Genomic DNA, 15,469 nt, shown 5'->3' with positions numbered 1-15,469 from the left:
TATAAAAACAACAACAACAACATGGTGATACATGTTGCTCAGTGATCTATTAGTAAAAGATCCTAATTTGGCACTCGTGAAATACAGCATGCCATTCTAGTCTTGCCAATTATTTCTCAGGCAAGTCACAGAAGAGCCACATAGGCTTGTCAACATGACAAAGTACCTAGAGGCACAACTTTTTTTTTTTCATGAAACATTCTTCTAATTATTCATGCAACATTGATTCAGTCCACAGAAAATGAAAGAGCCACATACAATAATTTACCCAATAACCTATTTAGGGCATCCCCTAGTCTGTGTAGAATAGTGCAGAAACACTCAGGGTACAAGGTTAGGGCCAGAAAAGAGTCTGGAAATTGAGATAGGAAATCCAAGAGAGGAAAAAGCCACAGGAGGGGAGCTCCCAAAACTCTGAATAATGTCTAAGATGAAAATTATAATCTACCTACAAAATCTAAGCAGAAACTTACCACAGCACTGTGACCCTCCAAAATCTCTGCTGGAAAGCAAGAGCTGGAAAGCTGAAAAGGCTGAGCAAAGATTTCAGCTGCTGCCCAATGCAGGGAAAGAGTGTTCTGAGTGTGAATTATGCCAAGTTAAAGAGGCTTGACAAACATCTGTACTCTCCAGTAAAACTGTAGAAAGAAGTAATGCCAAGGAGTAAAGTCTATGTCTCACCCTAAGACTAAAAGAGAAACTAAAACAGATCTGCCCTATTAAAGTGTAAAAAGAAGCCTACATTAGTTCAAGGTGACCAACCAATAATTGAACTGTCTGCTTGAAATTAAAAAAAAAAAAAAAGCACTCTTCAGGGGAAAATAACAAAATCCAGATTCTCTGTCTGTATCGAACATAATGCCCAGACACAATCAAAAACATACTAGACATGGAAATAGGAAAATGTGATCCATAGTCAAAAGAAAAAGTAGTCACTAGAAACCCCAAAATAATGCAGATGTTGGAATCAACAGATAAGTACATTTTAAATTTTATTTATTTTTTAATTCCAGTATAATTAACATATAATGTTATATTAGTTCCAGGTGTGCAATATAGTGATTCAACAATTCTGTACATTACTCAGTGTGCATTAGGAGAAGCATACTCTTAATCCCCTTCACCTATTTCACCCATTCCACCACCCACCTCCCCTTTGGCAACCACCAGTTTGTTCTTTATATTTAAGGGTCCATTTTATTTACATTTTATTTATTAGAAAGAGAGAGAGCATGAGCTGGGGGAAGGGGCATAGGGAGAAGAAGCATACTCCCTGCCGAGCAGGGAGCCTGATGTGGGGCTTGATGCCAGGACCCTGAGATCATGAACTGAGTCAAAGGCAGATGCTTAAACAACTGAGCCACCCAGGAACTCCAAGAGTCCATTTTTTTGCTTGTCACTCTTTTTCTTTGTTCAGTTTGCTTCTATATGAGTGAAATCATACAGTATTTGTCTCATTCTGATAGACTAATTCACTTAGCATTATACCCTCTAGATTCATCCATGTTATTGCAAATGACAAGATTTCATTCTTTTCTGTGGCTGAGTAATAATATTCCATTGTGTGTGCATATCACATCTTCTTTATCCATTCATCTACTGATGGACATTTGGGTAGTTTCCAGACCTTGGGTATTATAAATAATGCTGCAATAAATATGGGGTGCATATATCTCTTCAAATAAGTGTTTTCATCTTCTTTGGGTAAGTACCCAGTAGTGGAATTACTGGATAATACAGTAATTCTAGTTTTAATTTTTGAAGAGCCTCCATACTGTTTGCAGACAAGTATCTTAAAGTTGCTATTATAAATATAATCGAGGTCTAAAAGAAAAGTGATCATAATAGATGTGAAGATAGGATATTTAAGCAGAAAAATAGAAACTTTGCACAAGAACCAAATGAAAACCCTAGAAATGAAATCTGCAATATCTGAAATAAAAAATTCAATAGATGGGCTTAACAAAAGATTGGAACCATCCCCCCCAAAGTCACAAACTTGAAAAGTTCTTTGGCTGAAGAGAAATGACATCAGATGGGACTCAACACATATAAGGAGAAAAAGAGCAGACTGGAGGGGCACATGGATGGCTCAATTAAGTATCTGACTCTTGATTTTGGCTCAGGTCATGATCTCAGGATTATGAGATGGAGCCTCATGTCAGGCTATGCATTGAGTGGGGACTCTGCTTAAGGTTCTCTCTCTCTCTACGTTTCCCTCTGCCCCCTCCCGTCACTCTCTTTAAAAAAGTAGGGGGGTGGAGATTGGATAGTAAATATGTGGATAATCTTAACAGATGATATATTTTTTTAAAGATTTTATTTATTTATTTATTTGCAGAGAGAGAGAGAAACTGCGAGAAAGGCAACACAAGCAGAAGGAGACGGAGAGGGAGAAGCAGGCTTCCCGCCAAGCAGGGAGCCTGACGCAGGGCTCGATCCCAGGAGCCTGGGACCATGACCTGAGCCAAAGGCAGATGCTTAATGACTGAGCCACCCAGGCACCCCAACAGATTATATTTTTCAATCTCTATTCATTTCTTGAAAAAACAACTGTGTATACTTAATACTACTGAACTATACACTTAAAAATAATTATGATAAATTTTGTATGTTTTTTTACCACAATAAAAAACTTAATATTTAATGAAAAAAGCAGAATATTGTATTGTGGGGATTACAATACTCATAGATATAAATATATATACAATACTCATAGATATAAAATATATAAAACAATATCACAAAGGATGGGGTATCTAAGTGGAATTACAGTGTTATGCAAGCTTTACTGCAGTTAGTATTATATTAATTCTTTTTTTTTAGATTTATTTATTTGTCAGAGAGGGAGAGAACAAGCAAGAACACAAGCAGGGAGAGAAGCAGGCAGAGGGAGACGTCTCCCTGCTGAGCAAGGAGCCTGATGCAAGATTCGATCTCAGGACCCTGGAATCATGACCTGAACTAAAGGCAGACACTTAAATGACTGAGCCACCCAGGTGTCCCAGTACTACATTAATTCTAAGCAGAATATGATAATTTAAAGGTCAATACTGTAATCTTTAATACAACTACTTAAAAATAATACAGAAGTTAATCTAAAAGTCATTAAAATAACTAAAACAAAACATTAAAAATTTGATTAACTCAAAAGTAGATAGTAAAGGAGAAAAATAGGAGGAGGGAAAGGTAGGAGAAACAGAAAGCACAGAGGAAAATGGTAGACTTAGAATTCTACTTTCAACTATGTTTAAGTAACTGGTATTAAATCAGCCCTCCTGAAATAAACTATAAATCTGAACAAACCATTTAAGACAAATTTATTAAGACAAATTTATCAGATAACAACAGATAGCACATAACTGCAACCCTTGAAAGAAAGAAACTCATGAGGTGAGTGAGCCCAGGATCACCTAACTCTCTAACTGGATATAATTTTCCAACTGTAATACAGAGAAGCTAGAGCCTGAGCTGATTGAGGTGATATGAGGAGGCAGAAATCAGAGTTTGGGTTGGTTGAATTAGCTGTAATCTATAACACAAGGTAACAGAAAAAGGTGGCTGTGCAGAGAAGGCCCCAGGAGTCCTGTCGGAGGTCCTATATAAATCCCTGAGGACAAGGCTATACATGTTCAGAGTGAGACCATGCGAGTTTACCAGATAGCAGTTAATGTAGAGTTGAGAGGGAAATAGAGATATTAAAAAAACAAGCACTGCTAGCAAATTCCTGGTCCCTTCAGAGTGGAGAGATCCTGCTAATACTTTGATAACATCATTATTGGCATTCAGTTGAAACAGTAGAAAGCCACACCATAGGAGTAACAACCAAGACTTAGTGTAAGACCTACTCTAGATGCATCCTAACAAAGTATGAAACCAAGTTTTAATAAGATCCAGAAGAGAAATGGAGTTTGAAATTTAAGTCCTGACAAGTTAGTCGAGCTTGAGAAACATCCTGAACTTTCCACAGATCTGTGGAAATTAAATTAAATTACAAGTCAAAAATAATGAGATAATTAGAAAATCACCTAGTATCTGGAACTTGAATCTTTTCTAAATAGCCTGTGGTCAAGGAAAAATTACAAGAGAAATTAGAAAATACTTCAAACTAAAAATCTAGTAACTTACCAAAATTCATGGAACACAGACGAAACAATGTTTAAAGGAGAAATTTAGTTTTAAATTCACACATTAGAGAAAATAGCAAGATGTAATATCTATTACCTAAGTTTCCAACTTAAGAAACTAGATAAAGAACAAATTAAATCCAAAGTAAGTCATAAGAAAGGAACAATAAAGATCAGAGTAGAAATCAGCAAACAGAAAATCGACAAAGCCAACACTTTTTCTTTTAAAGTATTAATTAAATTAACAAACACCTAGAAAAAAAATTAAGAAAAAAAAAACCAAGAAAATCACAAATAAACAATATCAGGAATTACAGAGAAGCATCACTACAGATCCCACAGACATTAAAAAGATAATAATGTAATATTATGAACAACTCTATGGCAATAAATTCAACAACTTAAAAAAAATGGGCAACTCTTTTTTAAAAAAGACAAAAATTGGGGCACCTGGGTGGCTCAGTGGTTAAGTGTCTGCTTTTGGCTCAAGTCATGATCCCAGGTCCTGAGATGGATCCCCAGCCCTGTGTTGGACTTCCTGCTCTGCAGGAGACCTACTTCTCCCTCTCCCACCACCCCCACCATTTGTGTTTCCTCTCTTGCTGTCTCTCTCTCTCTGTCAAATTAATTAATTACATAAATAAGACAAAAACTTATGAAGAAATACAAAATCTGAATAGGGCCTATATGTGTGAAAGAAACTATAATAAAAATTTCACACAAATAAAACACCACGCCCACTTGAGTTCACTGGAAAGTTCTATCAATCTTTAAGGAGACTTAATATCAATGTTACATAAACACTTCTGGAAAATAAAAGAGAAAAGAAAGTTTTTGCTTTTTAAGTCAGCTTAACCATGATACCAAAATCTGAAAAAGACATTACAAAAACAGAAACTTACAGACAAATAGCCCAAATCCTCAACTGTATTAATGGGAAAAGATGGTATTTTCAACAAATGCTGCTAAGATAAATGGATAAACATATGAAAAAAATGAATATTAATCTCTCCCTGACACAATTAACTGATGTGAAAGCCTCAGTGTAAAAGAAAAACTATAAAATGTCTAGAAGAAAAAATGAAAGAAAATTTTTGTGAGCTTGTGAGTTGACAAGGATTTCTTAGATATAACACCAAGAACATTAAGTATAAAAGAAAATTTTGATAAACTGGACTTACCATAATTAAAACTTTCTGCTCTACAGAGCAGAATTGAGTTTTATAAAACTGAATAATAAGTTAGTTCACTAAATGGAGAAAGCATAAACAGATAGTGGAGAACAACTCAGAACTTATTTTACTTATTTATTATTTGAAATGGATCAGTTATCTACTTAGGTTCTTTGAAAGAAATTTGGAACACCAATTTGTAAAGATAAACTCCATTTGTGAGAGAAAACACAGAGCAGAAATAGCTCTAACACTGAGGAACAGCTTTGATTTTTAGCAGAATTTGTGAGTCCACAGCTTTCTGATCAACCTTGCACTGTTCTGTAATCTCATATTTCTCCTTCTCTATGTTGAAAATCTCACCTTCCTGGTGTCTGGGTTTATGCAGCTTCTCCTGAAGTAAGCATAAGTGAGATGTTTTGGAATTTTTGCACTGATCTCAATTTTGATGGACTGGCAATAACAAATTTCGGGTGTAGTCTATGCAGAGGAACTCGACTGAGGGCCAGCGATCCAGTCAGAAGTAGTAAGCCACTATTCAGTTGCTTCAGGAAAACCACCCTCTTGCTTCCCTGGTGTCCAATGAAGATAATCGAAATGGTCTCAGGAGTGGCGCTAGCTTGCAGTTTTCTCACATGCTGACTGAAAAGTTTTGCCATACCTCAACAGCTTTCAAGCCACATCTTCCATAGATAATACCTAGGCAATTTGTGAAGCTTAACCACTCAGATATCACCATTCCTGTCACCACCAACTGGGTTTTATGACAGTATCAAGAACCTTCTTTTGGGGCACCTGGGTGGCTCAGTGGGTTAAGCTGCTGCCTTGGGCTCAGGTCATGATCTCAGGGTCCTGGGATCGAGTCCCGCATCGGGCTCTTTGCTCAGCAGGGAGTCTGCTTCCTTCTCTCTCTCTGCCTGCCTCTCTGCCTACTTGTGATCTCTCTCTGTCAAATAAATAAATAAAATTAAAAAAAAAAAAAAAAAACCTTCTTTTTCCTTTCAACCCTGGATTTTGCTGCTTAATACTTCCTCTTGTACATGGTCTTTTTGTATTACATAGCTGATTGGGAATATCTATCAATTCTTCTGACTAGGTCAGACTATTAGTTGCAGGGTCCTTCTTCAGCATTTCAGCCTTGAGATTACCCTTCTTAACATTGCCTCCAGCATCAGCCATCTTGACTTCAGGTTTCTTCTCCTTGCTATCTGGCTGCTCAGCTTTCATCTGCCAACTATCTTGTGAGCCAAAAAATTTTTAATGAACTACTGATACATTTAACAAAGATAACTATTTGGGGGGGGCAGCTAGGTAGCTAAGTAAGGTTTCAGCTCAAGTCGTGATCTCAGGTTCAGAGGATTGAGCCCCGAGTGGGGCTCTGCACTCAGTGTGGAGTCTGTTTCTGATTCTCTGTCTCTCTACCCCTCTCCATGCTATAAATAAATAAATAAATAAATAAATAAATAAATAGATAAAAATCTTAAAAAGAAAAAAAAAGATGAGTATTGGAAACATTACACTAAGCTTTAAAATTTAGATACTCAAAATGGATGAAAGGCCTCAATGTGAAACAGGAATCCATCAAAATCCTAGAGGAGAACATAGACAGTAAACTCTTTGACATTGGCCACAGCAACTTCTTTCAAGACATGTCTCCAGAAGGAAGGGATACCAGAGTGAAAATTACCTTTTGGGACTTCATCAAGATAAAAAAACTTCTGCACAGCAAAGGAAACAGTCAACAAAACAAAGTGGCAAACCATGGAATGGAAGAAGATATTCACAAATAATACTACAGACAAAAGGTTGATATCCTGGGGCACCTGGTGGCTCAGTGGGTCAAAGCCTCTGCCTTCAGCTCAGGTCATGATCCCAGGGTCCTGAGATCAAGCCCCACATCGGGCTCTCTGATCAGCAGGGAGCCTGCTTCCCTTCCTCTCTCTCTCTCCACCTGCCTCTCTGCCTACTTGTGATCTCTGTCTGTCAAATAAATAAATAAATAAATAAAATCTTTAAAAAAAAAAAAAAGGCTGATATCCGAGATCTATGAAGAACTCCTCAAACTCAACACCCAAAACACAGATGGGCAGAAGACATGAACAGACACTTCTCCAAAGAAGACATTCAAATGGCTAGCAGACACATGAAAAAATGTTCATCATCATTAGCCATCAGGGAAATTCAAATCAAAACCACATTGAGATACCACTTTACACCAATTAGGATGGCAAAAATTAACAAGGAAAGAAACAATATGTGTTGGAAACAATATGTGTGGGAAAGGATGTGGAGAAAGGGGAACCCTCTTACATTGTTGGTGGGAACTCAAGTTAGTGCAGCCACTTTGGAAAACAGTGTGGAGATTCCTTAAAAAATTAAAAATAGAGCTACCCTATGACCCTGTTGTACTACTGGGTCTTTACCCCAAAGATACAGATGTAGTAGAAAGAAGGGTCATATGTACCCCAATGTTCATAGCAGCAATGTCCACAATAGCAAAACTGTGGAAAGAGCCGAGATGCTCTTCAACAGACAATGGATAAAGTAGATATGGTCCATATATACAATGGAATATTACTCAGCCATCAAAAAGGATGAACACCCAACTTTTGCATCAACATGGACAGAAATGGAGGAGGATATGCTCAGTGATATAAGTCAAGCAGAGCAAGTTAATTATCATATGGTTTCATCTATATGTGGAACATAAGGAATAACAGGGAGGACATTAGAAGAAGGAAAGGAAAAGTGAAGAGGAGGAAATCGGATGGGGAGACAAACCATGAGAGACTGTGGACCTGAGCAACAAACTGAGGGTTTTAGAGGGGAAGGAGGTGGGGGAATGGGCAAGCCTGGTGATGGGTAGTAAGGAGGGCATGTATTGCATGGAGCACTGGGTATTATATGTAAACAATGAATCTTGGAACAATACATGAAAAACTAATGATGTACTGTGTAGTGACTAACATAACACAATAAAAAAATCTAGACACTGAATAGTATACACAAAGTTCAAGAAAAAGTAAAATAATCTATAAAATCAATATGTATTTGCCTTATGAGACGTGGATGGACTGGAAAGGGACAGTAGGGGACTTTCTGGATGATAGAAATGTTCTAGATTCTATTTAAGGTGATGAATACATAGGTGCATACTTTTATCAAAAGCAAACAAATTGTACACTTCATATTTTTGCATTTTATAATAAACTTTATTCAATTTTTCAAGTGACAATATTAAAAAAATTTAATTCCTGATGAACTATGTAATTTTCCATCTGGATTTCAAAAGCTACCAAATACCAAGTAAAATAAAACTCAATGACTCATACACCTTACATGAATCCAATTATAGACTATAACAGCTAAAATGAAAGGTCCCAAAATTTACTCACTTAATATTCTACAGATAAGAAAGGCATATCCACTATGAAAAGACCCAACAAGAACAAGTAAGAAGTGTCTTCTGTTATCTACTTCTTCTCTTCACCTCCCCACAGTGTTCAACTTCCAAGGAAACCCCATCTGAACACTCTGAAGACCAAAAGCTGTCCATAAGCTTTCAACCCTTGTCACCATAAGCTAGGAATAACTGCAGACAAAACTTATCCTCAAAACAATAACCAGGACCAACCCAAAAGCAATCACTTCTTTGGTAGCCACGTTAAGGTCATTCAAGTCAGTGAGACTGACTTTTCTCAACATTAACCTGGGATTCTAATCCAGCTGACATGGAGATGAACTTATTTTGTCCAGCTGGCTACAAAAGCATATGCATGAATTCTTTTTTGCTCACCCTCATGCTAGCCTTTCCCTCCCCTCTTCCTGTTTCTTTTCTTTTTCACACATGCACAAACAGTCACGTCGTCATATGAGACAAGTGAACACTGAAACTTATGGGTAAAAAAACAGATGTTTTCCAATTATCCTTCACAAAACCATATTTTATATCAGGTTCTTCTATGGATTTATAGCCAATGAAGAGAGGTTACTACATTAGCTCATGGAGGGGGATGATAAAAACTGGAAAGGAAGAGTCAGACAAGGCAAAGAGAAGCTATCCAGAAGGCTGCAATTGGAGAAGCATGACAAATGGGCAGCACAGTTTTAGAGGGTTCCGGCAGAAAGGCAGATTGCCTGACTGGGAGAGATTCTCCACAGCTGGAGCATCGCACACACCATCTGGAATTTTTTAAATCTGCTTTCCCCAGGTGATCTGATTCTCAGAGTGCCAGTGGAGATGAGAAAAGAAGTAATTGTATAGCTCAGAACAGCTCCAAATGTTCCCCAAATTAGTTAATGAAATCTTGTTTGAATCAGTTTCAGCTTTTCCTCCAAACTGAGCCCCTAGTTTTGTGGTGTTGTTCCCCCACTAAAAAAATCAAATGGTAGGAGTTTAACCCCTAAATGTTTTCGATACAGTGGAACAAAACATGATTCCCAGCACAATGGTCAAAAATGGTGCTCCAACTGTCAGATCTGGTTCGAATTTCCCAAGACAGGCCAACAAAGCTTCATTTTCAGTCTCACTCTTCTTGACTGGTCTTCACACTACTTTTAGCTGTTGCCAAATGGAGAACCTACATACTGAGGTCCCCAGTTTTTGTTCCCAGATGGTCCAAACTCCAGATTTAAAACAATAAGGGAAAATACAATTTTAATAATTAAGAGCAATTATAAACCAAACTCTCATAAAAATGAAAGACTTTGTTTTTCTTTTTTCTCAATATATATGTGTCTGTGAATATGAAGGTGGAATGCAGTAGGGGTACATGCAAAAAAAAGAAGAGATAAAGCTTACTGGGGAATAAGAAGGTGAGAGAAGGAATAAAAAGTAGCAGGAAAGGAATTCTGCCTCTATCATCTATCTCATATCTTCCCCTAGTTGACTTTTTTTTTTGTCTCCTATCTTGTTTTATACCAGAACTATAAAGCAACCTTTTCTATAAAGGGCAAGATAGCAACTTAGCAGCTATTTTAGGCATTGTGGGCCATGAGGGTTATGCCACAAGTACTAAACTTTGCCACTGTAGCATAAAGACAAACAGAGACAATATGCAATGAATGAACATGGCTTTGTGCCAACTTATGCATAATGAAATTTGGATTTCAAATACTTCTCACATGTCATGAAATAATATTGTGATTTTTAAAAACACTTAAAAATGTAAAAGCCATTCTTTGCCCTCAAATCAAGCAAAAAAAAAAAACCAAACCTGTCAGCAGGTTGAATTTGGCCCATGGGCCACAGGTTGCCAATCCCTGTTTATTATTAATAAATGCCATTATTCAAGGTTCAACTGCAGAACTAAACAATGGCTACAGCAAGAGTCTCACATGATTCCTTACTCACAGTAGCTTTTCAAAATTGAAGCCTTCCATTATACCATGAGGAACTGTGATAAACTCGTCATTCTCATGATCACAGATGCCTAAAGGTATAAATAAATTTGTATCTAAAATACAGTCCTGGGGCACCTGGGTATCTCAGTGGGTTAAGCCTCTGCCTTCAGCTCAGGTCATGATCCCAGGGTGCTGGGATCAAGCCCCACATTGGGCTCTCTGCTCCGCGGAGAGCCGGCTTCCTCCTCTCTCTCTGCCTGCCTCTCTGCCTACTTGTGATCTCTCTCTCTGTCCAATAAATAAATAAAATCTTTAAAAAAATAAAAATAAAAAAATAAACTCCTTCCCTGCTTTTAAACTTAAAATCTTCTCCTTTACCTATTCTTTTTATGGATCTTCTTCATTGTTGCTGGCATCAAGAAAGGACAGTGTCTTGATGATCGTAAACATTTTCAAGTATCTACCAGTGCTTTACTATGATGATGATAAAGATTAATACAGAGAGTGGTACTTTTTTTTCTCTTTCTTCCCCCCCACAACCCCACTTTTGTTTACATGAAAACACTAACATGTCCACTCAAACAAATTAGCATCTCTATGTAGGCAGACTATTTTCTGGGAACAAAAATCTCCTATGTCATTCTTCAGTATCTGAACTTACAATTATAAGTTATGATTTTAAGAAAGGGGAAAAGAAACTGGATACAAAAAGATAAGCAATAGTAGTTTGTAACTTTTAAGTTTGGGCACAGCACTTTTCACAAGACTTTTCACTAAAGGGACCATTCTTAGCCAAAGGCACTAAGCCAGGAGCTGGTGCTACAGATATGGTCCTGTCCTCAAAAAACTTAGTCTACTTGTGGAGACATACATAAGAGGTAAAAAGAAGAGTAATATAATAAACCATGAACACTTCACAGATTTCAATATATATTAAAATATACAACAGGATAGAATTCCACACAGATGTTCTAAAAATGAAAGCTTAGAGAAATTCCAAGTCAAAAATATATTGAAAAGATAGTTTTGCCTAACAAAAACAAAATTAGAAAAATACCCAAAAAGTCAATAATGAAGTATAAGTCCCCTACCTACTCTCCCCAAAAACCTATGGATTAAAAGGAAGGATCATCCCGAAAGAAAGACAATTGCAAATATAGTAAAATATAAGAAATAAAGCATAAAAGATATAATAAAATGATATATGGACATAAATAAATGTCCTTGTGACATATATTGGGAGTTATATTTTTTAGGTTTAAAGTAGACAGTGAATTTAAAAGTTTGAGCTAGTGTGTTTAAAACTGTACAGAAAATGCCAACATTTGGGGAATGCAAACTGGTGCAGCCACTGTGGAAAAACAGTATACAGATTCCTCAAAAAGTTAAAAATAGAACCACCATATGATCCAATAATTGCACTACTGCATATTTACCCCAAAAAATACAAAACACTAATCCAAAGGGATACACGCACACCTATGTTTAGAGCAGTATTATTTATAATAGCCAAATTATGGAAGCAGCCCAAGTGTTCAACAACAGAGGAACGGATAAAGAAGATGGGGTATGGTATATAATAATGGGATATTACTCAGCCATCAAAATGAATGAAATCTTGCCATTTTCAATGATGAGGATGGAGCTAGACAGTATTAATGCTAAGTGAAATAAGTCAGTCAGAGAAAGACAAATACCATATGATTTCACTCATATGTGGAATTTAGGAAACAAAAATGAGCAAAGGGGAAAAAAAGAGAGAGAGAGACAAACCAAGAAACAGACTCTTAGCTACAGAGAACAAACTGATGGTTACCTAAGGGGAGGTGCGTGAGTGGAAGGGGTAATGGGTGCAATAGGTGATAGGAATTAAAGAGTACACTTATCACGAAAAAAATAATAAAATAAAATAAAAAGATATACAAACTATATTGAAATACATGCAGATAAGTATCTAAAAAAACACAATAAAGACATTTCTGAAAGTAATAGGTAGATAGATAGATAGATAGATAGATAAAAATAATCCAAACATGGGTAACAAGAAAGAACTAAAGGTACCTAAGCATCTGGTGATAAGAACAGATGACAAATAATCCAGGAACTCAGAGAAGGCAGCAGGGAGTCTGTTTCTCTCTCTCCCTCTGCCCTCCTTTCCCCCTCCTCTGCTCAAGTGCATGCTCTCTTGCTCTCTCTCTCTTTCAAATAAATAAAATTTTTTTTCAAAAATAGAAGCATTTGTTAATAAAAAGAAAAGAATAACTTACAGAAATTTCCTTCTGCTAAGAAGTATGAGAGGAGGATGGGACGCCTGGGTGGCTCAGTTTGTTACGCACTGCCTTCGGCTCAGGTCATGATCCCAGTGTCCTGGGGTCGAGTCCCACATAGGGCTCCTTGCTCAGCAGGGAGCCTGCTTCTCCCTCTGCCTCTGCCTGCCACTTTGTCTGCCTGTGCTCACTCTCTCTGACAAATAAGTAAATAAAATCTTTAAAAAAAAAAAAAAAAGAAGTATGAGAGGAAAATGTGGCGTTTCCCCATGGTTGGGTATGAGATGGTGATTGTACATGCTTCTAGTAAGCTGCTGGTGGTAGTGGGAGGGGTAGGGGGAAATGGGCAGAAACTTCTCCAAGATTTCTATCTATAAGCCACCAAAATCCCTATCAGTAAGTCTTCTGTGCATAACTAAACTGCCTGTAACTAGTTCTTTCCAGTCAGAAAGAAGAATGAAATGTTACCATTCTTCCAATCTACCCCTAATTCCTAACAGATATTTGCTATTTAGTAGCTGAAGTTTCTAATTAAAATTTTGAGGGCATTTTATTTTTAGGGCATTTTTAGATATTTTTTTCTGTTGCATTTTTGCCAACTCTCCATCTCTCTATTGTTCACTGATACAAAGGCCTAGGAGCCCAGTATCATCACCATGACCTTCAACCAGGGCTAAAATTCTAAATTTGGAACTGGGAGATCTACTGAGATTGCAGCCAGTAATCTGTCCATAGGCACAGCCAGTGGTCAGAGCCAAAAGTCATGAAGTAAGTAAAATTAATAACCAAGACCTAAGCCAAGAGAGCCATAAAACAAAGTTGGCAAGGAGAGGCGGGGAAGGGAAATGGGTGTCAAAGCTAAGCCAAAGGAGTTACAAACACCTCATATTACCAGAACCACCTAGAGGCCATTGCAAACTATTACTGCTGCTTTAGGCACAGTCTCCTTAAATACTACTGACCAATGGCTGAGCCATAAGGAAAAGATAGTTTGGAAGGGAACATCCTTTGTTGGGTGGCTCCTTAGCCAGTTCTCCTGTTTTCTAGTTTCCCTTATCCTGGTGCGCTATTTCTAGCAATGTAGGCTTAGATATGAATCCCTTCCTTCTTGGGCCAGTAATTTAAGCTCTATGCTAGTTCATCTGTACAATGATAATAATAATTCTTACCTTCATTGATTTGGTTTAAAGATTGTATGAGGATACATGTGAAAATCTTAAAGGTTTGACAAAATACAAATGAATTTTTTTGTAAGACACACTCTTAACAAAGTTAAAAGAGAAATGTTAAACTGAGGAAAAATATTTATAACAAATACTTAAAATGTCAATATCCCTAATAATTCAAAAACTTCTACAAATCAGTATAAAAATACAAATAACACAAAGGGGGGGGGATGGCAAGGCCTAAATAGGCAATTCACACACACACACACACACAATACAAGATGCTCAACCACACTGGGGATCAAAAAACTGCAAACTACAGAGGGGGGGTACCACTTTTCAGCTTGGCAAGAATTGGAGAGATTGATAATACCCATGCTGGCAAGTATTTGGGAAACAGGATATTCATACATAAAGTTGGAGATAGAAAACTTTTAGGTAGGCAGTTTGCCTCTAACATTTAAAATGTGACTAACTTTCACTCTAGTTATTCTATTGCTAATAAACTATCAATCAGAAATACCATCATAAATTCATAAAAACACATGCATAAGTTATACATTAAAATACCTAAGTTGTATATAAGTGTGTGCCTATATATAGATATTTTATATCTGTATCTATACTTTTAAAAAGAAAATCACGTGCTCAAAATGACATCACTTAGGTCAAGTCATCAAACCAGGGGTTAATAACTAATTAACTGCAGTTTTGACATCCTCCAGAAATTTAAGTCTGAACTAGTCAGTCAAAATTTTCTGTGCTAAGGTTATCTGACCTCCTGCTTCCTCTACTAAGGGAAAGTGACCTTGCCTGAAACAACCCTTTTCATTTGCTAATATTACCTTGCCCCACCCTCCTTCCTATAAAAATCTTTCATTTTGTGCATCCCCTCTACCTGCTGGATGGGATGCTGCCCAATTCTCGAATCATTTAATAAAAACCAATTAGATCTTCAAATTTACTCAGCTGAATTTTGTTTTTTAACATACTGCTGCTATAAATGTTATATATATACACACATATATATTTATATTTGAACAAAATAAAAAGTCTGGAAGTTTATACAACTATTAATGGTATTAATTCCAGGGAAGCGGAATTGGAAAACATGGGAAGAAGGGACCTTATATTTTATATCTATGACATACTAAATATATACACAGTATGTTGTATAATTTCCTCCAATTGAATGAACTTTTCATAATTTTTAAAGAAAATGTTCTGCAGATCATAAAGCAAGTACAGGTACTATTTTTCTTAAATTATACCTTATCAACCAAAAGAAACTTAAGGTGACATACAAATGTAAAGTGTTACTATTTATTACCAGAATTTCTTACTTAAAATTATTTTAAGTCAAGAAAAAAAGTTGTGTCAAGCCTTCCATATAC

At 36.7% G+C, this 15,469-nt stretch overlaps 1 protein-coding gene and 1 pseudogene across 1 annotated transcript in view; both read right to left on the bottom strand.

The window, feature by feature from the left end:
• Positions 1-15,469, bottom strand: part of HPSE2 (heparanase 2 (inactive)) — a 708,692-nt gene that overhangs the window by 567,287 nt on the left and 125,936 nt on the right. The window lies entirely within an intron of this gene.
• Positions 5,460-6,359, bottom strand: LOC123388698 (annotated as a pseudogene).

The sequence above is a fragment of the Mustela putorius genome, unplaced genomic scaffold (genome assembly GCF_011764305.1).
Source record: "Mustela putorius furo isolate JIRA1106 unplaced genomic scaffold, ASM1176430v1.1 tig00003909_pilon_pilon_pilon, whole genome shotgun sequence".
NCBI classification, from domain to species: domain Eukaryota; kingdom Metazoa; phylum Chordata; class Mammalia; order Carnivora; family Mustelidae; genus Mustela; species Mustela putorius.
This window is presented reverse-complemented; position numbering and strand designations above follow the sequence as displayed.